At 44.2% G+C, this 25,085-nt stretch overlaps 1 pseudogene; it reads left to right on the forward strand.

Annotated features, from left to right (window-relative positions):
- The window catches only part of LOC146829496 (homeobox protein Nkx-6.1-like), a 47,547-nt pseudogene extending 30,940 nt beyond the window's left edge, over positions 1-16,607 (forward strand).
- Positions 16,608-25,085: the final 8,478 nt, after the last annotated feature.

Raw genomic sequence — 25,085 nt, forward strand, 5'->3', positions numbered from 1 at the left:
GGATGCTTGTTTGCTGTCCCGGGAGGACCTGGCTTGGCAGTTCGGGCTGGACTGTTCCCATAGGGAGCAGGGTCAAGACTGATTTGAAAATGGCTGGGTTCAGACTGAAATGGCTTGGGGAGAAAAAAAAGATGGATTTAAGCCCAGATATCTGTACTGGGGTGAATGTATGACATTGTTCTGTATTCTTTCCATCAATTGTTCCTTTTGCATTTGTCACCCCGAGTGGGACTGGTATGCTCAGACATGGGTCCCGTGCTCTCCATGCCATTGGAGTCAAGCTATTCTGGCTGATGAGGGGCGAAATGCCAAAACCGGTCCTGGGATGCTTGTTTTCAGTCCAGGGAGGACCTGGCCCGGCAGTTCAGGCTGGACTGTGGCCGTAGGGAGCAGGGTCAAGACAGATTTACATATGGCTGGGTTCAAACTGGAAAAGCTTGTGGAGCAAAACAATGATGGATTTAGGCCCGAATCTCAGTACTGGGGTGAATGCATGACATTGTTCTGCATTCTTTCCATCAATTGTTCTTTTTACATATATATGCCAGGAGATTGTGGCTATCTCCCAATATCATACCATTTGCAACAGTGACCAGCTGCTTTTTTTGGGCTTGGGTAGACTGTCACCTGGTAAAACCTACCAGACTCAGACAGCTCTGAAAACTAGATATCCGGGGAGTCCAGGGTGGTGTACTTTGCGTGCATCCCATACCATTTACTTACCTATAGTGTCCTGCAAACCTCAAACGTTGACTAAAACTAGACATTTTTCTCACATTTCTGTGCGGAAAACTGGAATCTGTGGGTAGCAACAAATTTCCTACCAAACAGCATTTCCCCAACTCTGCCGATAAAAATAGTACCTCAATTGTGTGGGTGGGCCAAGCGACCTTGATACAAAAGGCCCTAAAGTGCGAGGTGGAGAGATCAGCAATAGGAGTAGCTGTGGGATTTGAAGTCGTGCTCGGCCACCACCCATGGAAACCTAACACCCTAGACATTTTAGAAAAGTAGACAATGAGGGGATTCCAGGGTGGTGTGCCTTGTGTGAATCCCATGAGGTGTTCTTACCCACAATGTCCTGCAAACCTAAAACTTTGGCTGAAATCACAAATTTTTCTTATGTGTCTGTGATGGAAGCGTCTGGAATTCGCAGGAATTCACAAAACTCCTAACACCCCAGATTTCCCCACTTGGGCCGTTAGAAAGCCTGTGCCACTTGTGTGGTTGGGCCTAGTACCTGTGACAGGAACGGATCAAACCGAAGTTGATAGGAGTCCCTACACAAGGATCAGTTTTGAGTGGTAAAATGTGATTTATCCATGTTGCATTTATCCATGTTGCATTTTGGGCCGTTTCCTGTCACGGGCACTAGGCCTACCCACGCAAGTGAGGTACTATTTGTATCAAAAGACTTAGGGAAATTCTGGCTGGAAGGAAGTTTGTGGCTCCTCACAGATTCCAGAACTCTCCATCAAAGAAATGTGAGGAAAATGTGTTTTTATGCAAATGTATAGACTTACAAAGGATTCTGGGTAAAATAGCCTGGTGAGAGCTACACAAGTCACCCACCCTGGATTCCCCCAGGTGTCTAGTTTAAAAAAAATATACAGGTTTGCTTAGTTTCCCTAGGTGCTAGCTGAGCAAGGGCCCTAAATCCACAGCTACCCACATTTAAAAAAGTGGGTTAGTTTGAGTGGAAACGTGTGATGTATCCATGTTGCATTTTAGACCGTTTCCTGTCACAGGCAGTAGAGCTACATGCATAGGTGAGGTACCATTTTTATGAGAAGACATTTGGGAGGATAGAATAGTAGGACATTTGTTATTACCAATTGGATTTTGCTTCATTTATGACTTCCAAATGTAAGCCAGTGTGTAAAAAAGAAGACAATTTGAAAAATACCCTCTAAATCATATGATCGTATGGGTACCCACAAATTCAGAGATGTTCGAATAACCACTGTTCCGAAACTCCAAATCTTGTGCCCATTTCAGAAATACATAGGTTACCTAATTTTCACTCTACATGTTTCACCATGTGAATTGATCTATACTCAGTACACTGTGAAAAACAATTGTACATGCAAAACCAATGTTCCCTACAACCAAAAGGGTCAAGCAAACATAATGGTACATTGTTTGTAAATTGACAATTGTGACAAAAAAGTTACAGATGAAAACATTGTTACAAATGACAGTTTTTTCCTAGTTATTTTCAATATCTCTTTATTTCAACAGTTAGTTTGTTTGGGAAAACATTGAAGAATTAGTCATATGGCCATTCTCTAAATTCTGAATTTTCTTTAGTTTTCAGAAATATATAACTTTCCTGGATCACCCACGAGTTTCACACTGTTTCCACCACGAACTGGAAGTAGGTTGAAAGCACAAAATTATGAAAATTGGGCTACCTCTTTGAAAAATGCCAAAGCTGTGGTACAAAACTAGGTTTTTTGATTCGGCTCTGCATGTTCCTAAAAACCTTGGAAGATGGTGGCTTTAGCACAGCAAACTGTTTGTTGAGGCCATTTTTATGAAAAAAACAGACACTTTTATCCAGCGCACTTATTTTCCTATTTTTCTCCCAAAACTCAAACTGCAGCTCTAGTTGGCTACTTTCTCGTGCACCCTGGGTACCTTTAGAACATCCAGGATGTTGGAAAAAAAGGACACAACTTTGGCGGGGAAAACTTATGTGGATAAAACATTATAGAGGCCTAAGCGTAAACTACCCCAAATAGCCAAAAAAGGGCTTAACACAGAGTTCTTCAAACTGTGGGGCGCGCCCCCCTGGGGGGGGGCGCAACATCATCCTGGGGGGGGGGCGCATTCCACTTTAATTTACCTTTGTTCCCTGTCGCAGGTCTTCTTAGAGAACTCCGGTATGGTTGGAGAGAGGAGGGATGGGAAATCGACGGGGCACGAAGTGCCCATGCTTTTATTATGTTCACTGTCCCAGGAGGGGGTTAATTCATTCAGCTTCAGCTTCAGTGAGGAGGCAGGAAGTCTCCTCTGCTAAAACCAAAGGTAAAGGAACAGACAGCCTTCACATTTGATATCATAGTAGAGGATAGCCTCGCACTGCAGCTGAAATGCCTGTCTGTTCCTTTGCTTTCAGTTTAAGCAGTGGAGACATCTTGCCTCTCACTGCAGCTGAAGCATTTCAGCTCTATGAATTAACCCCCTCCTGGGAGGGTTAGCGCTTTCCAGAAAGGAGACAAAGTTTCTTTTAAAACTACACAGGCAGGCGCTCAAAATGCCAGCCAGCCATGTGTTCTTTTAAACAGACTGCAAATTGCTAGTCAATAAATAAAGAAGCATGTTCCCTTTTATTATCAGCCATAGATTATTCAGGCAGCCCTAGAACACAAGTAAAAGTTATTTCTATTTATATTTGCTGTTCAAAGTATGCATGGACAAGTACTCACAAAACAGCTTTAGGTGACTGCTTATTTCTGTACCGCCTAGGACATCAAAATAATGAGCCGGCAACCCTAATCACTAGACCTGCAGTTTGTTGCAGGATCACCACATTATTTATTTCCTCCACCCTGATCCCTAGTTACTGCCATATTAGCAATAGTTTAACACAGTTGAACCCCTACGCTGCCGGCAATAACATTCTGAGTTACTTCAAGTGTCTGGGAATGCACCTTGCATTCAGACAACTCGCTTCTCATTCTGGCCCTTCACTTTCACGCTCACCCTGCACTCACACTGATCCCCATGCACTCACACCATTCACCCACTTACCCTGCACTCACAGTGATCACTCTGCACTCACAATTCACTTGCACTGTTCATCCTGTACCTCACCCTGCAATCACACAAGCACACTACTCAACCTGCGCTCAAGTGACACTTCACTCACCTGTCCCCCTCACTGCTCAATCTGCAATCTCACTCAAATAAGCCCACCACTAACCATACATTCATTCGTCCCACTCTGCACTTATATCTGCAACCAAATTCATATGGTCACCTCGCTCCCCCTGCAGTCACTCCTCTTACCCTACTCACAAACTGTCGCATGGCTCACCGTGCACTCACATGAGCCCTCCTGCCACCCACACAGCACAGAGGGTTAATGTGCCTGCGCCATAGAATGTGTACCATGCAGATCACAGAACTGAGTGTGAGTGAACAATGAGTAGCGCAATAACAAAATAAAGAGAGATGAGGTGCATCGTTGGTGAGTGGTAGTGAGGGAATTCATGGAGAAGGAGGAAATGTGGGAGGGGGCACCAAAAAAGACTGTTGCACTGTGTGCAACAAGTGCTTGGGCCAGCCCTGGCTGGGAGTGTTAGCCCCCACCCGAAGCTCGAGTCTAGTTGCGTCCCTGTACACGAGTATGGGCATGTCGTCCTCAATTACAAAAGGACACATTTACATGCACTGCAATCCAGCCTTCTAGGGGTCCCCTTGATAGACAGCTCTGTTCTTGCCCTGATGGCCTGGAATAATTCCTAAACAGCTTCTTGTAAATACCGTTTTGTTTAATTTCTTTTTAATGTGATTGATGTAAGGAGTCTATTACTATTTGCAGAGAAATGTGCAACAACCATAAAAAAGTTTATTTTAGGTCCTCACATATGAGAAATTGGAGGATATCACAGATATTATTTGCTGTAAAATTAGTGGGCTGCTGCTTTGTTACAACAGTGAAAACACACATCACTATCTATGAATATTAGATGCAAACGCTTTTAGAATTTCAACCATAGTGCCTGTGCACCGTTAGTAGCCTGGCTAAAGAGGATATGGCAGAGCTGAAAGTAAATTATTTAGACTCAAAGCTGTACTGAACAGGGGCCCCCAAAATAGTTTTGGCCCAGGGCACCCAAAATCCTTAACATGTCCCTGCCACCACAAAGTCTGTCAGACAACCTTACTCTGAAGTAAAATAGACAACATCATTCATTTATTATTAGTTCTCTTTTTTTTTAAACATAAACCTGACGTGTCCTTAACCCCAACTGCTTCAGGCAAGCAACTTATCGTACTACTAAGGAGTTCTCAATTAGGTGTTTGTTCAATGCCCTCTCTGTGGACTTTCAACTTTGTCTTCGGGTCCATAACAGGTTGGTGGGCAATTATCTCATTATAATGCTGCCTAAAACGGTTGTTAATGATTTATTGAGAACATTTGTTTCTCGTGTACCAGCTCTGAGCTAGGGAGTGCTCGAAAAATCGGACAACACTGTCTCCCTTACAGTCCCTGTTTTGGCTGAAAATGTCTGCAGAATATTCAGCTTTGAGAGAAACTGCTATCAAAACTCTCTTGCATTTCAGCTCGTCCTATTTATGTGAGATTGGGTTCTCAGCACTTGCGGTATTAAAGACTAGGGGGCAGATTTACAAGCGCCCTGCGCCACCAGTACGTCACTTTTCGTGACGTACTGGTGGCGCAGGGGGCTCCTCCATATTTACAAGGACGGGAAAAGCCACCCTGCGTGACTTTTCCTCTCCTTGTAAAAACGGCCCCTTCACACGCAGCACTTTGTGTTGAAGGGTTGTTCCATGGGTATTGTTGTGGGTGTTCCCACGCAACACCCGTGGAACAAGATACATCTCCAGATTTACGAGAAATCGTAAATCTGGAAATGCGTCTGAATGCTACGCCACCCTAGAGGTGGCTTAGCGAGGCACAACGAGGAGAAATGTTTTCATTTCTCCTCGTTTTTCCCTCTTTCAATGCATGCTGCATTCTACAGCATGCATTGCAAGAGGGAAATGCCTGTAGTGATTGTTTATGTGCAGGAAGGTGCCCCTTCCTGCACAAAAACAATCTCCCCACGACGCAGGCATCCTTGCCCCATGGTGCAAGGATGCCCACGCCAGCGCATGGCTGCAGTTTGTGCGCCAGCGCAGGGGAAAGCACAGAGATGCGTCATATTCTTGTAAATATGTCGCATCCCTGTGCTTCGGAAGTGCCGCAGCGTGGCGCAGCCAAAGGGCTTGCGGTGCCACGCTGCAGCACTTCCTTGTAAATCTGCCCCTGGATGTAGAGCACTACCTGAGGATGGCAGTAGCAAAAATCCATCCACAGATTGACCGTCTGTGGTGAAAAACAGGCACACCCGTCACATTTATGTTGGTGGTGTTATCAATCAATGTCATGTGTAAAACAAAGCATCCTAGTAAAAACAATTTGCGCACATTTTATCTAGGAAACTGTGATTTGATCTATGTAATAATCTGTCATTTCAGCACACCCACTCACAAACCTGCACTTTACTAAACACTCTTATTATGTTGAACATTATTTGCTGGATATGGCCCAGGATATGCGCGCGGCAGTCAATTATGTAGTGTACCAGATTCCAGAAATTTCTGTCAGGTGTTGGGGGGGCCCAACAGCTAAAAAAATTGAGCTGGGGGGCTCAACCTACAAAAGTTTGAAGACCTCTGGCTTAGCATGAGAGGGGGTCAGAGTTGGGAGATTGGTTGAAGGCCCAGCAGTTAAGGGGTTAAATATACACCCGGACAAAAGCACACACTGTTAGTTGTTTTACAAAATATTATGTTTCCTGCACTTGCTAGCGCTAACATCCAACATTCCTTTCCTTCTCCACTGCCCCTTAACCCTCCTCATGTCTTGCTTGTCGTATTATTCTATATATGCCAGTATGATTGTTGGAAAATCTTAAGGTCACAACCCCCCAATGTTTCTGACCAAGGGTCACCCCTGAACATAACATAAAATAGCATAACACAACATAATATAACAGAAAATAAGGTAGGAGATTTGGTCCAGTAGCATAGCAGTTTATCTTCCATACCTAATAAGTTGTTTCTAATGTGTGATTTTGGGGAACTTACTTTACCTTCATGTGTCTTAAATTGTAAATATGTGTGATGTGAGGTGAGCCATATATTACTGTTCCAACTTCATTGCTTCCTGTCCGTCTATCACACCCTACTTCTGAAATTTGGTTTCTACCATCTACATCCACAGACAACACTATACTATATAAGGTTTGAGGCGCCCCTGCTGCGATACGACTGCTCGCTTTAAAGCAATGTATTTCTCCTTGGTATTAAATGCCTACGATCAGTAAGCCACCAACAGAATATGCTCTGAAAATAATGGGAGAATTTACGTTATAAAATTACTGAAAAAACTGGTTGTAATTGTGAAGATACCAGACAATGTATGTTAGTAATACACTGGATCTGTCCCATTACCTCATTAAAATAGCTTTGTGGGTCTGCAATTGCGTCACTTCCATTTCAAGTAGAATATATTTACATAGCAGCACAATGAACTATGTATTAATAGTCTTTATGGACTGTGTTTTGATTTGTTTTTGACATTGCTTAGATCATGAGCTTCCATCACTAGATCTGAACTGGCCTTTCTGCCAGTTTGGAATTTTTCCCGGTGGGCTGCAGGGTAGGGTACTTCTTCAGAGAAGGCTGTGCTCTTATAACCCAATCAGGGTCCCGTAGCACCATTCTATTAGTCACCTCCTTCACTATAGAACTAATTGGAACATTTTTTCCCGGCCTGATTTTGGTTTTGAGAATAGCCATGCCCATAGCACTCTATGATTTATACTTCTGTTAGTGGCAGTATGTTTAAAAAATATTTCTAAACTATTGAAAAAAAGCTCTTAAATGTTTTTCACCTTTCTGGGGTTTTTTGAGAAACATTCCCTGTTTCAACTCCTCCTGGACCACAGCATATGCTTCATTAAAAGTTATGTTTTTAACCATCACGTAATGTGGCTGCCCTGATCCTGCTTGTTCTCTCAGCAGCTTTTGACACTGTCAACCACCAACTACTTCTAAACCACGTAATGACATGTGGAATCACCGGTCAGCAGTGGAATTTGCTGAAATCCTACCTAACAGATCGGGAACAAGTAGTGAAGTTAGAGAATTTCTCCTCTCACTCGTTCTCACTGTCTTGTGGAGTCCCACAGAGCTCATCGCTTAGCCCTCCACTTTTTAACATTTATGTTTCTCCATTAGCAGCCCTGGTAAGAAAGGTTGGATTCTCACTCAAATCCTATGCTGACGACACCCAAATTGTCTTCCCCATAAAGAAAAATGATGGTTGCACTGGAAACAGATTTCAGAACTGCATGATAGCTGTCCAAAATTGGATGGATAGAAACTGCCTTAAAATGAACTCGGAAAAAACTGAGGTACTACTGTTTGGCCCCGAACTACATTTCTGGGGCCCTGCCTCATGGCCAACTACTATGGGTCAAATCCCCACCCCAGTGGAAAAAGCATGAAATTTAGGAGTAATCATCATTACCAAACTTAATTTTACAGATCAAGTAAATACACTCACCTATTTCACTTTCTACACTCTCAGAATAATTAAAAAGGTCCTGCCTTTCATACCGGCTAACCTGCAAAAAACCCTAGTTACAGCATTAATTCTGTCAAAAACAGATTACTGTAACAGTCTGCTTCTGACAACTCCAAAATATAATTTAAATAAACTTCAGGTTTTACAAAACGCTGCGGCCAGACTCCTACTGAAAATCCCCTAATTTTGCTCAGTGGCTCAAAATCTTAAAGAACTACACTGGCTCCCCACTAAACAAAGAATAACTTTTAATATACTCTGTTTAACCTACAAAGCAATCAATAATCTGAGCCCGGCCTTTCTGAGCCACAGTTTCAAGCAGTATGTTCCAGCTAGGAAACTTTGCTCAGCTACTGCCAACCTATTGAAACAGCCCTGATTAAAAAAACACGATGGGGCGGAAAGAGCATTGTGAAGGAAGCAACCAAAATATGAATACACTCCGTTTGGGGATAAAAAATGAACTCAGTGGTTTTTAATTTCAGAAAGGCTGTAAAGACCTGGTTGGTTAAATTAGGGTAACTCTTCCGGCAGTCTTTGTCTACACTCGCATCTGAAACAAACAGCACTTAGACGCCTCAGGGCATTAATGCGCTATATAAATAAAACTAACATAACATAACATAGGGTAATTATATGGTAACTGAAATACCTTAATTCTTCAATGTGATGTACTTTTTGATAAACCAAATACATTTTGAATGAAGCCAAAATACACAAAGTTTGCAGGCAGACAGTTGTCAATGGTATCAACGGTTGTATGTTAAACAACTGCTGGTTTTCATAATTAAATTCATACTGTGACTGACCTTTAGGGTATGCCATAGGGTGCAAGAAAAAAAGACACAACAAATAGTTTGTTTTTTGCCCTTTCTCTTGCCAAGTTCACTGCAATTTTACTGGGGGTGCTCCATCACCTGTTGCACCCCTGTGTCCAGTGCTACTGATCCTCCCTTCTTTCTGGCGCTACATTTTCTCAAAAGAACATAATGTCCCTGCTTACTTGAGGCCTTCATAAACATTGAAGCCAGGTTCTTTGCTGGTTAACCCGCTCAAAATCTGGAACTCTATTCCTCCCACATCAGAACCATCCCCTCTTTTGCAACATTCAAAAGACTGCTCGAAGTCCTTTTCCATGCAGATTTGAACCAGAGGAATATTTATACATCCTTTGTCAGAGATGGAAAAAGCAGTGTCCTGGTCATCTGTGTGTAAGTAAAGTGAGAGTGAAAGGAGGTGGCTGGGCCATTAGCAGGTTGGCTTTCAAAAGCAAAGCCATCAAGTCTTGGCTGTGAAAACGACTGGCTTTGCCAATTCTTTGATGCTATCCTAGATAGCTGCTCAAAATGACAGCTAAAGCTCTCTGTTGGCAATAGCTAAAATGACATTATTTCATTTGTTCCTATTTTCTTTTGCATAACCAGGACTTTAATACAAAACTAGCAGCCCAAACACTTTCAATAATGAAGCAGACATTGTTAACGTTAAAACCAGTGTTTTTTTAGGTCGAAGCTGTCTAGTTGCAAAATACTTTTTGGGGACATTCTGAAAGCTGACTTAAGAATGCATGCCGCCCATTGCATTGATTTGTAACTCACATTTGCTTGTTTTGTATTTGTTTTAGGTGGCCTACCATGTCTCTGTCCCTCTTGTGGAGTATAAGCCTGTATGCTTCCACAACGGCTCGCTTTATGTAGACAGGCCTTTAATTTTGTTCTTATCTTGTCACAATTGCTTTGCATTGAAAGACAGAGGTCAAATGTCAAGCTCTGTCTTCTGAGGGAGATTTGTGTTTCTTTTTCTGACTTCAAAGTGAGATTTATCTCATAATCTTGGGGTGTGAAAGAAAAGTTTTCTTTCTAGCACTCAACAACATTTAAATGTCTGTAAATTAACTCTGCAAATATTTTAGACTATGTCAGAATTAGGAAAGCACAAATGAAGCACATATTTTTTGTAATTCAGAAGAGTGGAGGAAACAAATATTTTAATATAATCAAAACAAATCAATCGCTAGGTGATGACATTTCCACACATTATTGTTTGTGTCCTGTATAGTTGTATCAGTAAAACTGTATGTTTGTGCAAATGTAATTGTCATTTCAATTGAAAATGTGTTATAAGTAATGGAGGTGTACTACCTCACCATGCATACTCCACTCTAAGCCACTGCACACTGTGGGCCAAATGTACGACAGTTTTTTGCGGTTGCAAACGGGAAATCTGCCTGTTTGCAACCACAAAAAATGGTGTTGGTATGTACAAACGCTATTTTGCGAGTCGGTGACTTGCAAAATAGTGTTTGCGAGTCACTGTTAGGAAGAGGTGTACCAAGGGTGTCCCTTCCTAATAGCGAGTTCAAGTAAATGGTAAGCCATTCGCAAACAGGAAGGGGTCCCCAGGGCACCCCTTCCCCTTTGTGAATGGATGCAAAAATATTTTTGAACAGCAGGCAGCGGTCCCACGGACCATTGCCTACTCTTAAAAAATTAAACGGGAACGTTTCATTTTTCTTTTTTAAATGCATCCTGTTTTCCTTTAAGGAAAATGGGCTACATTTAAAAAAAAACTGCTTTATTGAAAAAGCAGTCACAGACATGGTGGTCTGCTGACCCCAGCAGGCTACCATCCCTGCGAGTGCTGGCCATTCCCAAAGGGTCGCAAATTGCGGCCTGCCTCATGAATATTGATGAGGTAGGTCAATTGCAACACGATTAGGAGCCGCAAACAGTGTTTGAGACACTGTTGTACATTCTATTTTGCAAGTCGCAAATTGCGAGTCGCAATTTGCAACATGCAAAATGGAATGGTCGTACATCTGGCCCTATGACACTATACTCCACTCTGTGCCCCTCCATTCTATGCCATTTGATGCTATGCCACTCAACACCACTCCACCCCACGATACTCAACTCCACTCCACACTTTGCCACTCATCTATACACCACTTCACTCAGGATACAGTACTCTACTCCATGACATTCCACTCTACGACACTCCACTCTGTGAGACTCTGCTCCATTCTACGCTACTTCACTCTATGCCACCATACTCCACTCTATGACACTCCACTCTACGCCACGGCACTCTATGACACTCCACTCTATGCCACGGCACTCTATGACACTCCACTCTACAACACTCCACTCTATCCTACTCCACGCCACAACACTCTATGACATTACACTCCACTCTATGCAACTCGATACTACGTCACTCTATTCCATGCCACTTCACTCTACTCCACTCTACACTATGCCACTCTACTCTACCCCACTCTATGCCACTCCGCTCTACGATACTGTACGACACTCTACGCCGCTTCACTCTAGGTCACTCAACTCTCTATGCCACTCCACTCCACACTGGAAATGTTTTGAAATTCTCAAGATACTAAGAAAGATTCTTTGCCTTCTGCCAGAGCCAGCTAGAAAAACCGTGGTTCGGGCTCTGATTATGTCGAGGATTGATTAGTGTAACATGCTATACCTGGGGGTCAGACAAGGTTGAATCAAGAGACTTCAAAGAGTGCAGAATGCCGCTGCTTGCCTTCTTTTGAATCTTCCTATGTGTGAATGGATTGCGGACGCACTTAAGAAGCTGCACTGGTTCCCGGTTAGGCATAGCAGTTTTTAAAAGCACTGTGCTACTGTCACAAGGCACTTGCAAACAAAAGACCACAGTATCTTGAATCTCTGGTCAGACCATATATACCAGTGAGAAATTTAAGATCGGCCTGGAAAAGGCTGGTGTCTGTTCCTAGCACTAAAAGAAAACACTCAGCTAGGAGCTCCTTTGGCTATCTGGCACAAAAACTATAGAACTCTTTGACTCTGACTATTTTCCAAATTTAGTCAGAGTGTGTTTTTAGGAAACATCTCAAAACTTGGTTCTTTAAGGGTGGGAGCTAGGGGTGTTTAATTGTATTTTGGGCTGTGGATTCTTGTACCTAATGCTAGGACACCTCATTGAGGTAGCTACGTGCTTTATAAAATTAATTATTATTGTTATTATTACTCTACGCCCACCTCACTCTCTGACACTCCACTCTACGGTACTGTACATCACTCCACTTTACACTATTCACCTTTGTGACACTCTATACTATTCTACAACGCTCTATGCAACTTCATTCTAATACACTTTGTGTTACTTTATTTATTATTTTATTTTTATTTTAGGAGTTTTATATAGCACTAGCTGGACCCGAGGGTATCAGAGCGCTTTACAACATGTATCAAAGCTGCAATCAAACAAAGAAGTGACCGTAGTAGAACATAATGATTCGTGACGCGTAGAGTTCAAACATAAAAAGAAGCAAATATAACGTAAAGATACGCGGCGAGAACAGATCACACATAACGAGTAGCCGCTAGGCTCCTCTTTCCGGGAGGAGGGAACGAGGTGGGGGTCCGGGAGGTGTAGGAGGTCGAGGTCATAGGACAAAGAGTCAGAGTCATGCGATGTACCAGCTAAAGAATTTTGGTGGATCCTATCGGTTCGCTAGGGAACGCTCGAGGAAAAGGACTTTGAGCAGTCTTTTGAATGTTGCAAAAGAGGGGATAGTTCTGATGTGGGAGAAATAGAGGTCCAGATTTTGGGGGCGTTACCAGCAAAGAACCTGGGTGCGGTTTTTTGTTTGTGTGTTTTCAGCGGGATGAGTAGTAGAGTGTTGGAGCTCCTGAGGTTCCTGGACTGACCAGCTTTTTTGAGTTTGGAAGCCAGGTATTCCGGTTTGCCTGTGTGAAGGGCTTTGTGCGTGAGGCAGGCTGTTCTGAAGCTAGCCGGCATTTCAATTGGTAGCCATTTTAGTTCTCGGAGTGTGATGTGGTCGAATTTCTGAACTCCGATGACCATTCTGGCTGCTGCATTGAGAGTTGTTTTGAGGGGGGCAAGGTGAGATTTTGCTGTACCAGAGAGGACTGCATTCCCGTAGTCCAGTCTGGACACCAATGCTTGAGTGGCTTGTTGAAGGTCTTTGGGTGGGAGGAGGGGTTTTATTTTGTTAAGTAACTTCAAGTTGAGGAAGGCGCTCTTTGCAGAGTTCTTAATGTGTTTGGTCATGTCCAGTTTCGGGTCTAGGGTGATACCTAGAGATTTTACAGAGTCCGCCAGAGTGAGGTTACCGTTTAGCGCATCAATAGCTTTGAGCCATTCCGCAATTTTGGGCTTCTCTTCTTTGTTGGAGATGAGTATTTCTGTTTTCTCTTGATTGAGTTTTAGGTGGTTACTAGAGAGCCAGGGTTGGACCTCTCTTAGCGTGTTGTTGAGTCTCTGGATGCCATCGATGGAGGAGGTTTCCAGATAGATCTGCATGTCATCTGCATATAGGTGGAAGGGGATGTTGGATTTTTTGAGTAGGGTAGTGAGGGGTTCAATTTAGATGTTGAAAAGTTGTGGGGAAAGCAATGACCCTTGTGGTACACCCCTGCTTACGGGATGTAGGTCGGACGCAAATGTTTTGATTTTTATTCTTTGGGTACGGTTATGGAGGAAGGAGGAGAACCAGTGTAGGACCACCTCATCTAGACCTGCCCTTTCTTGGAGAGCCTTAATGAGAAGTTTGTGGTTGACCGTATCGAAAGCTGCTGATAGTTGTTGGAGTACGCATCTTTCCAGGATTTTGGATTGAAAAGGTAAGTTAGAGACAGGTCTGAAGTTGTTCAGATCTTTTGTGTCTAGGCCTGGTTTTTTCAGCAGTGGCGTGACTTGTCCGACTTTGAGGCAGTCCGGTACGAACCCGAATCTCAGGGAGCAGTTTATGATCTTGCACCAGAGTGGGGCTAGGATGAGTTTCAGCTCTCTGGTCAGTTGAGGGGGTAGCTGATCGAGGACATGGGATGAGGGCTTGGTGGTGGAGATCAGTTTGACTATCTCTGCTTCCTGAATGAGATTGAAGGATGTCCAGGGTTTAGAAGGGGTCTTTAGTTCCAAGCATCGGGCTCTTGGTGGGGGTGTGTAGTTGGTGTCTAGTGAGAACTCAATCTTGGTGATTTTGTCATTAAAACAAATTGCAAAGTTGTCGCATAGTTCTTTGGATGCCTGAGCTGAGGAAGCAGTTCACTCTACAACACTCCATGCTATGCCAGTGTACTCTATGCCACTTTACTGCGCTTTATGCTACGCCCTTCCACTCTACACTACTTTACTCCACTACCCTCTACGCCCTTCCACTATATGCCACTCCCCTCTATTACACTCCAGTCTACGACCCTTCACGGCACTCTACCACACTGCATGCCACTCCACAACACTCCATAACACTCTAACCACTCTGCTCTGTGCTACTCTACGACACTCCACGACACTCTATGACACTTGAAGACACTCTACACCACTCCCTTCTACTCTACTCTACACCACTCTTCGCCACACTACTCTACTTCACTCTGTGACACTTTACTCTACCGTATGCTACGCCACTCCACTCTAGTCTACTCCACTCCACTCCACTCTGCTCCATGGCACTCCACTGTACGACACTCCACTCCACTCCACTCTACAACACTCCACTCCACTCTATGAGACTCCACTCTATCGCTCTTCACTCCATCCCACTCCACTGTATGACACTCCACTCAACTACACTTCACTCTACTCTCCTTCACTCTACGCCATTCTACTCTACTCCACTCTACAACACCTTACTCCACTCTACACTATGCCACTCCACTCTACGACACTCCATGCTATGACACTCCACTACACAACACTCCACTCTATGACACTCTACTCTATGACACTCTACTTCACTCAGTGCCACTCCACACCCCTCTCCTCAACTACACACCAATCTACCTCTTTACTCTATATCCCTCCACTCTACGCCCCTCCACTATATGAAAGTCCATCTACAACACTCCACTCTATGACACTGCACTCTACAAGTCAACACTTCACTCAATGCCACTCTACTCCACTCTACTCCACTCTATGCCACCCTACTCTACTCCACTCTATGCCACCCTATTACACTCTACTCCACTCCAAAACACTCTGCGAACCTCCACTGTACAACCCCCCACTCTACGATTCTCCAAGCTACGACCCTCCACTCTATGACACTCTACTCTACAATATTCCTTTCTACGACACTTCATTCTGCAACACTCCACTCTACACCAGTTTATGCCAATCAACTCTACACCACTCTACTCCCCTCTGCAACACTCTAACTCCACTCTGTACCATTCCACTCTAAGACCCTCTACTCCACTCTATGACACTTTACACCCTTCCACTCTATGCCCCTCCTCACTATGACACTCTACTCAACTCAATGCCACTCCACTGTAGCTCTTTGCCACTTCTCACCACTTTACTCCTTTCTATGCCACTTCACTTTACTCCAATCAACTTCACTCTACTCTACGAGACACAACTCCTCTCTACTCCACTACTCCACTCTACACCACTGCACTCTATGCCCCTCTATGCCAACCCACTCTACAACACTCTATGCTACTCCACTCAATGACACCCTAATCCACCCTATGCCCCTCCACTTCATGCTACTCTACATCACTCCACTCTGCACCACTCCACTCTGTACCATTCCACTGTACTCCACTCTACACCACACTCCTCTCCACTCCTCCACTCCACTCCAATCCACTCCACTCCACAATACTCCATGATACTCTAATATACTCCATGACACTTCAGCCTAAACAAAGTTACACTCCACTTTATGACACTCCATGACACTCCACACTAAACAAAGTTACACTCCACTTTACGACACTCCATTCCACGACACTACACTTTACAACACTCCTCTCCAGTTTACCCCACTCCACAACCCTCCACTCCACTCTATTCCACTCCACTCTACGACACTGTATGCCACTCCACCCTACTCCATTCCACGCCACTCTATGCCACTCCACTCTACGACACTGTATTCCACTGCACTCTACGACACTCTTTGCCACTTCACTCTATGAAACTCCACTTCACACCGCTCTCCTCACAAATGTTTGCCCGTACCGAACAGCAGCCTCGCTGGTGTACAACATGGCTAAAACAATAGCTTTTGCACATGTGAGCCCTATTGGCTTTACCAATGCTTATTTCTATAGCAAAGCTGTATTTGGCACCTGGCAGCCAAGGCTTTGAACAACCTCCCCCTACATCTCAGGACCGCACCGTTGTTCCAGCAATTCAGGATAGAACTCAAGACTTGGATGTTCGAATGAACAAACCACCACGCAGCAGCCAACATCTCCAGCGCCTCAAACCCCTCACCAGTGATTTGCCACGCTTTATAAATGTTTGATTGATCTCAGCACAGGGCATTAAGAAAGGGCTGCCAAGACAGCTTGAGTTCAACGCTACAAGAATTATAAATGTACACCATCAAATATTGCATTTAGTCCATGTTGGGCCAGTCACAGCTTCTTTTAAAATGTTTTCTTTTGTAAGTAACTTTTTGTTTTCTCCATTAGGTCTGTAGCCCTTCCTTCCGACAGCAGGACCAGCTGCAACAACACACTCTTTGTGTGTGACTGAGCTTCTGTGGCAGACAAAATAGTCATATGATTTTGATTAAACGGAATACCATAGAGAATGGTCGTTTTCTGAGCTCCACCAGGCTGCATTTGAAACATCCAGCTTAAAAATGCCATGGAGATGAGCCAGGTCCATTTTAGTGTTCCCCACAGTGACTCACTTACCTTACTCTGTACTGGGATTATGTTTTTTACCAGGTTGGAGTGTATTGTAATAAATATTTTAAAAGTATATTAAAAACATTAGTTTCCAACAATGCAATGTTGGCAGCTTTAGTGCAAAATGAACCTATTCTGAATTAACTGTGGTAGGGAAGGGGATTTGAAATGGTGACCGTACACCGTTCTCCAGACTGTAAACTAATTTTTCAGCGTTACCTCAACGGGCGCTGTTTTGATGGTATGGTGATAAATGGCATTATAAACATCTTTAAAAGCCTGTAAAACATTGACGTATCTGTAGGTGTTGTAGGTCGTAAAATATCTCCACATCTTAGACTTTAAAGTTCGGTTAAACCACTCTACAACTTCGGCTTTTACTTCCGCATGTGACACAAAATGTTGAACACCATGCTCTTTTAATAATTTCTGAAACAACTTGTTTAAGAATACTTTCCCAGATCTGTTTGTAGTTTTTGAAGGGTTCACCCTTTCTTGCAGATTGCTTTGAAAGCGGCTGTGATGCTAGCCCCTCTTTTATCGCTTAGCGGTTCTGCAAATGCGTACTTGTGCAATACGTCTATGACAGTTACTATATAACAAGCACCGAAATTATGCTTTGCTAGATCTTGAGGGCTGATTATGTCCGCCTGCCATTGTTAATCTATTTGCGCATTAACAATTGTAGGGCGCCTCTTGAAACGCCTTCTGGCTGGTTCGTGGAGTGAATACGCCGCCTCCCCTGATAACCAGGTCTTCACCAGGTCTCTGTTTACCAGTTCATTTTCAGCTACAGCCCTTCTATACAGAGCTTCAGCGCTTCCAAAGCTACCAACACCTCTTGTATTGTAATAAAGTTTCTAAACGGTTCCCCGACATGTTATCAACCGCTACAGCCCATGAAATAAAAGACGCATGGTGTGTATAAGGCCATTTTATTAAAATAAAGAATATTGGCAAACCATACCAAAAACATGCTTTACATTTTCTTAGTATGTAACATATTGGCTTTGCACTTTTTACAGACACACACTCTGTGGTTCTAGCATCCTCTACACCTGTATTCATGGGATAATGCCTAGCCACCTTGCACCGTGACATTCTACTGTTTTGTTCTCAATACATGCAAGTATGTAATGCTAAATAATAACTTATTTATTTCAAAACAGTCTTCGGGGGGGCTAAGAACCTATTCTATTCTTCTATTTTTTAAATACATATTACACATACGTCTTTCAACAAGTCTTTCTATCATTTTTCTATCAAAGCCCGTACTCAACCCCGGCAGACCCCGTAGTTTGGAGCTTGTTTCAATGGTGTATCGGATCTCATTGAGTGCCATTGACAAGGTCTTCAGCATATCAGGGTGGACATATTTCTTTTCAGTGGACAACCCATGCACAACCCTTAACAGTATATACACCTTGTACAGGTCTAACAAACTACTCATATGCCGGATTGTTCTTGCTCTGTATGAGTTACACAGGCACTCGTGTGCAGCCTGCTGAGGATACTTCATTTGATGGCCGTAACAAAGACTGTAATAGTCATGTTTGGCACATGCTAGTACAACTGCTGCAGTAAAACCTTCAACAGACAGTACGGCGTTGTGGGGTACCCCTGGAGTTTCCTTTTCACAGTCGCCACGCCTAGAGGCACAGACCCAATTCCTGCACCCTTCGTTGTTTTGGCATGTGGAACTTTCAGTCTGTTCTAAACACCACAGACAGTAAAAATGTACGTCATTAACTTTTGACGGCCGTGCCTCGTCCTCTGTTCTTTTTGGGGCTACTTTCTACAGTTCAAAAGAAGAAAGAGAGACAACCCGTTAGCTACAAATAAAATACACCAATATGTACGTTAACTGTCTATAATGTTTTTACTAATTTCGGTATTTTCATAGGCCTCTGCAGCGGCTCTAAAGTCTAGCAGATGTCCATTGATACCCCTTCATCTTCAGAGCTTGTACCCGGCTGTTGCACGACAACTGCCTGGGGAACTGCTTCCTCCAAAAAACCCATATCTTCATAGACGGGTGAGTTAGGAGGAGCTATAAATTCTTCACCCTCTTCCAGGTCGAAGAAATTGCTTCCAGCATGCCCGACCCCATTACTTGAGCCCTCGCTGTCGCTACTGGTTACCTTAATCGGGGACACCAGTTGAGGCCAATCCTTGAGACTGAGTGTTTCCATCCAACGGCACAGGTCATCGTGAAAACCAGTAACGTCGCAGCCCATATCTGTAGGAGTTTCCTGTTGAGCATTCTCGTCCAAGACCACTGGTGTTATGCTATGATAATATATATCGATAGTGGCCTGTCCATCTGCCAACGGGGTCCTTTTGATGAGTGGGCTGTATCTCTTCATATTGACAAGTTCCTCTTTCTGTAATCAGGCTCTTGGTTGCTGTACGCAGTGCTTAAGAACGCAGCGCTTAAGAACGCCTTATATGTATGTTTGTGGAATAATGTAATAATATTTTCCCATCATACGCTACTGTACTTTATAAATAATAATTAGGACCAAGAAGATGTGAGAAATTGTGTTCTATGTACAGATTTAAAGTGACTCTGGTTGTATATTGATGAAGAGTTCATAAATTGTAAGAAGATTTAGTAGGATGAATTTTGGATGAATTTTTGTTGAAAAATACAAATAAAAAAAGAGAGTGTGAATATAATGAATATATATATATTTATAATATTTGTGTATTAAAGTAAATCTATTTGCTTTGAAGAGTTTCATTTTATTGTTTTTGCTTGTTTGCCCACAGAGTCACAGAATTAGAATTGTTTGAATGTAATACAGTTCAATTTAGTGAACAGATAATCGGGTGACGATAAGCACCTGGTTATTATTTGAATTTATGGTTGTAGGGGTAATCTTTCTCATGTAACTTGTTTATATGTATTCTAAGCAGCCCCTAAAAGTGGCGTACACTTCTACATCACAACTTGGATACAGGGCGTCATAGGGTTTTGTTTCGCTGGGGTCTCCAAAATGACCCGCCCATACGTGAGCCCCTCCCCCGGGACAAGTGAGCTCTTGCGTCATTTCCGGGGTGTGGTACCTGTCACTATTAGGTGATGAGTAAAGGTATCCCGTTAACTACTACCATGGAAGAGGAAGGAAGAACCTCTCAACTAGGCTACCTGTCTTACAGTCTAAAGAGGGGGGGACTGGGAGCTAGCATGCCTACTGAGGCCGAGGGTCCTGAGACTGACTGAAAAGATGAAACATGTTGGGTAAGTGAGTCTAGCTGTAGGAAGAATGTAATTAGATTTTGCAATGTCCGAAGCCCAGGGAAGAGAGGAGGGGTGTTTGCCTTGGGGTTGTCGAGGTATATTTCACTCCTTCCTTTAGTATTTTATACTATGTGGTGAGTACTAATGGAAGTAACCATGTGGCACGGTCGGCCCTGGTGCTTGGTCACGTGATTAATATCCTCTTTATTGTGATCCATGAAATATTTAAAATTGGTTTACGAATAATAATTCGGATTAGTCTTTGTTGGTTCGGAGTACAGCGTAGCACCGAGTCCCTTGCGCGCTTTTGCTCATGATTATGACCTTGGTGAGAAGTAACGGCCAATAAAATAAGCATAATGATTTTGCACCTCTATTACTGGTACAAAGCGCAGTGCTTTGTACCGGGATTTACCCAAAGTTAGCAGCTCGTGGTAAGTGAGTGTGCGAAAACTGGAGCAGGCATGGAAGAAAATAGCAAAATGAGTGTGAATGCGGTCTGTGTTCACTTTGGCACATCCTCTTAATGACAGCTATGTGTTGTAATGTACAGAAGCCAGTATGCAGACATACTCTGAGGGTCTGCCCCCTCACAGTGGCGTAACGAACATTGAAAGGGCCCCCCTGCAAGGTACACAGAGGGGCCCCCACTCCGGATTTAATCCGAAGCTGTCAGGCCGGAGTACAGTGCTGAGGGGGCCCCCTGCAGCTCAGGACCCCCGCACCGCGGGGGCTATGGGGGCCTGTGTTATGCCCCTGCCCCCCCCCCCAGACGTACATTTAGCGTCCACCATCGATTTTGTGCATCATTCTGAATGTAATTAATTCTTTGCAGTTTTGTAGACCTAGGGCGTCAGTCGATCCACTTTACAGTAAGAAATAGAAGATATAATAGGGAGAGACAGGGCCGGACTGGGAACAGAAACCGACCCTGGCAAACTGCTCAGCTGGCCCCCCTTTTGGGTGAGGGCGGAGTGCAGCCGAGCAGTTTGCGAGGGCCTGTTTCGGCCGTTTTTTTGTTGCAGGGGGCGATATTGCCGACCTCCGGTAACAAAAACGGCAAAACGGCCTCCGGTGGCCAAAACGGGTCCCCACCCTAGCAGCCTACCGGGGAAACGCCCGGTGCCGGTCATGGTCAGTCAGGCCCTGGGGAGAGAGCAGACAAAGTACTGCTCGCAGGAAGATAAACCGCATTCAGCCACACTGTGCTCAGGTGCTATGTTGGTGCTGTCATTGGCAGCGCTGGCATTGTGTGGGTGGTGCAGGCTGTAGTGGCCTTCCAGGAATGGCCCTGGCACATAATTGTTTTACAAATTAAGCACAAGGGCAACAAGGACAGCAGAACAGGGAATTCTATATATAGAGTTCGAGAGGGCAGACGGGGCCCACAGCAGTGTAAACTTGAGGGGTTACATTTGAGGTAGCTTCGCACTGGCTTTTTTCAAAGAGCGCACCCCTAGAGGCCGGTTAGTAGCTGCTATAGGCTCTTCTTGGAGGCTTTGAATGAGGGGTATCATTTCCAGAGAAAGAGCAGGAATGGGTTTCTTTTGTTTTTAACTTGGGTGGTTTAATGAGTAAGGATTTAGCGCTATGCAGAAAGCAACAGCCTCCAGGCGATTGTATGTCGGAATCACGCATGCATTTAGAACGGTGCCTTTTTAACGCCCTCATTAGTACGAACGCGTCGCAACAAAGCGTTCCTTTTGCACGTTACATCGACTTGCCTTCAGGGGGCGCTGGCCTTTGGATAAATGTCATTTACTAATCCAACTCCAGTCTGCGCAACAGTAGGAAAGGTGCTGGACTTTAAATCCAACACCTCTCCACCAGTGCGCCCCCCTAAAGCAAGTCGTTGTAATGACTTGCGTGCTAAACGAATGCGTGGTAACAACACGTTCATTCTATTGCCCGCGCTGTAAAGGCGCAGCGTGATCCCGGCATCGTGCTAAAGCCTGCTTCCCATTCTGAGTATGCATCTGGGTTCAATCGGGAGCTAGCTGAGGGTGGTGAGCACAGGACTGATGTGATTCGAGCATCTCATTCCCAGGTCAGTCTCACAGCAGCTTGGAGGTTTGCTATCACTTGTGCCAAGTGGGATCTAGGGCATCCTGTGAGCAGCACATATCTTTCGTCAAGTCTGGAGATGACAGGAGATTTGAATCTGATTCCGGGATGCAGGGTTTGGAGTTTCAGAGACCATTTCTCGTTGTAACATTTGGCATGGTTGAAGGTAAGGTTCTTATCGAGGGTAATCCCGAGGGGCTTCAATGATTTTATTATGGCAGGTTAAGATATCTCTTGAGTCCAGACACTCTTGGGCTGGTGTCTAACAGGAGGGCGGGATAGAAGGGGGAATTCTGTTTTAGGTGGACAGAGAACAGCCAAGCTTGAATGTCCTTTAGGGTGTTGTGTGGAGAGATGATATCTTCTTTGGATGAGGTTTTCAGGTATAGCTGTGTGTCTTCTGCATAGATAATAGGAGAGGTTTGATTGCTTCAAGATTGTGGGTAGGAGTTCCACATATAGGTCAAAGAAGTTAGGGACAGGCTCGAACCTCGTTGGACCCCTTGAGTAACAGGAGCGTGATCAGAAATTGATTTGGTTAATTTTGTTCTGTATGAGTGGTTCTTCATTTATGAGAAATGATGGACTAACATTTGGTACTTGTTTTTCTTCACAGATTTCAAACGGTATTTCAAGATTTGCAAAAATAGCTGATGTACTAAAATTCAAAGGTATTGTATGATTCATCTTTACAGGCGTGGCTCCTCCGCTAAGGCGGCGGAGCATCGCCCCACTGCTTTAAGAGCAGTGCAGAGGAAAAATAAAGTGATAATAATGAAATGTTATTATCAGTATATTTTTCTGCTCCCACGTACGGGTAGGGGCGGGGCTGGCCAGAGCAGGGGCCAGCTCGAAATTTTGCTGGCCCCTGAAATTTTGCTCTAGTTGCCCGCCTGCCCCCTGCCACAGTTCCCTACCAGCCGCCACTGCATCTTTAAAATGTATTAACAGAAAAAGACATTGTACTATCTATGTGGTCAGCTAAGCCAGCTGCTGGAGAGCCTTCAAAAGAAGGAAGAGCTTTTCTTTTTACCAATCCTGTGGCTCTGAGAGGGCTCAACATGTTCCAGCTCAGCACTGGGATCTACGAGCACATCTTCCTCCTCCGCTGCACTTTGTAAAGATGACCTATGAGGTACTCCCTGATGAGGGGTAAAGCTGAAGAGGCTTGGCGTGCTCTAAATCATGTTACAATGTAAGAAAATGTTTCTAAGCATTTGAACTCCACTCGGATGAACTCAACCACAGTTGGGAGTTCTTGATAATCTTTTTACACATCTGGATAGAAGTAGCGATACAGTTGTCAGAGGGTATACTCAAAAGGTGTTTTACATTTATTCATCATGTACCCTGGATATGGTTAAATAGGGGATTATTCTGTATGTCTCCTGCCAGCGATGTTTCATCCATTTGAACGTACCCCGGAAGATCTACACCTATTAAGATTAAAACATCACGCACTAATAGTAGAGGCGTAAGGCTCTCATACCTCTCTTTGGTGACACAGATATCACTAAAACTAGTTTAATTATTAGTTCTATCTTTGGATGTATAATTTTATGCAAAAAATTAGATATTAGATAATGAATTATATCAAAACACCCCCGCGTGATCACTGTAGTAGCACAGTCTCTGACCGGCCCATATGTATCTTGTATACACAGCACACATATTTAAGCATAGGAATTGTAGTAAAACCAGTGTGAGCTCAGTAGAGAGTCCTAACTTACCCCATTGGGTATTAGTTCCTTCTTTATTGTCATGGAAGGGGGCACTACCATGTAATTACAAGCTTGCAAAGGTAGATATTATTATGACATAACTTGTGGTTTAAAACTTTAAAAGACTTTTTGATCACTACTATGTTTTATTTTCAATATGCCCCATCAAGAGCTTTCTTAAGGATGAAAAACCAGGGGCAGCTTGTCACCCCAGTGCTCTTTGAGCAGGAAACATAAAATGATTGCACTGTAGTTACTATCATTTATTTTTCACAGGTTTCGGGGCTGGGTTAGGGCAGGGCTGGAGGTACAGAGGGACAGAGTGGTTTGCACACTCCAAGTGGGCATATCTGCTTGGCAGCCATCCTGGCTCTGCCAAACAGTCAGGGGCACTTTGCATGCTCTCCACCCGGCTGCATGACACTGCCTGGTGGGGAACATGCCCAGGCCCCACGTTCCCATCTGAGCACCGATCAATGGCACTCAGACCAATCACAACGCTGCATTGCAGAGTTGTGATTGGCTTTGGGGAGCCAATCACAATGCTGCATTGCAGCGTCGTGATTGGCTATGGGAAGCCTCGGTGTTCCTGGTTCCGGAGAAGCAGAGGAGAGACGAGGCCAACAGACAAGATGTAAATTGATACTTGTATAGCGCACTTCTCACCCGCAAGGGTCTCAAGGCGCTTGTACGAATACCGCTGTGGAACCCATCCTGGCTTTCCCTGTGAGGCGTCCACTCCTGGGCACCCCCAAGGTGGAGGCCAGGCATCCTTTTAGCGTTGTGGGGGCCGTTGTGGAGATTAAGCAAGCTATTGCCCAGAGTTGCAGAGTGGGACTCCATGATTGGAATAGGCACCGAGGCGAGAATTATCAGGTCCGTGGAATTTTTGAGCCCAAGACCCGCCGAGGCGGGGAATTGAACCCTGGTACCGGGCCAGACCTCTGCATCAGGGTCTGCCGCTCTAACCATTGAGCCACACTTCTGATATTTTGGTATCTGGTAAGTGGTATTTTTTAACATTATTTTGTAGTTTCCCCCGCAACCCTCTCCCCGGC

This window comes from Triturus cristatus, chromosome 5_2 (assembly GCF_964204655.1).
Source record: "Triturus cristatus chromosome 5_2, aTriCri1.1, whole genome shotgun sequence".
NCBI classification, from domain to species: Eukaryota; Metazoa; Chordata; class Amphibia; order Caudata; family Salamandridae; genus Triturus; species Triturus cristatus.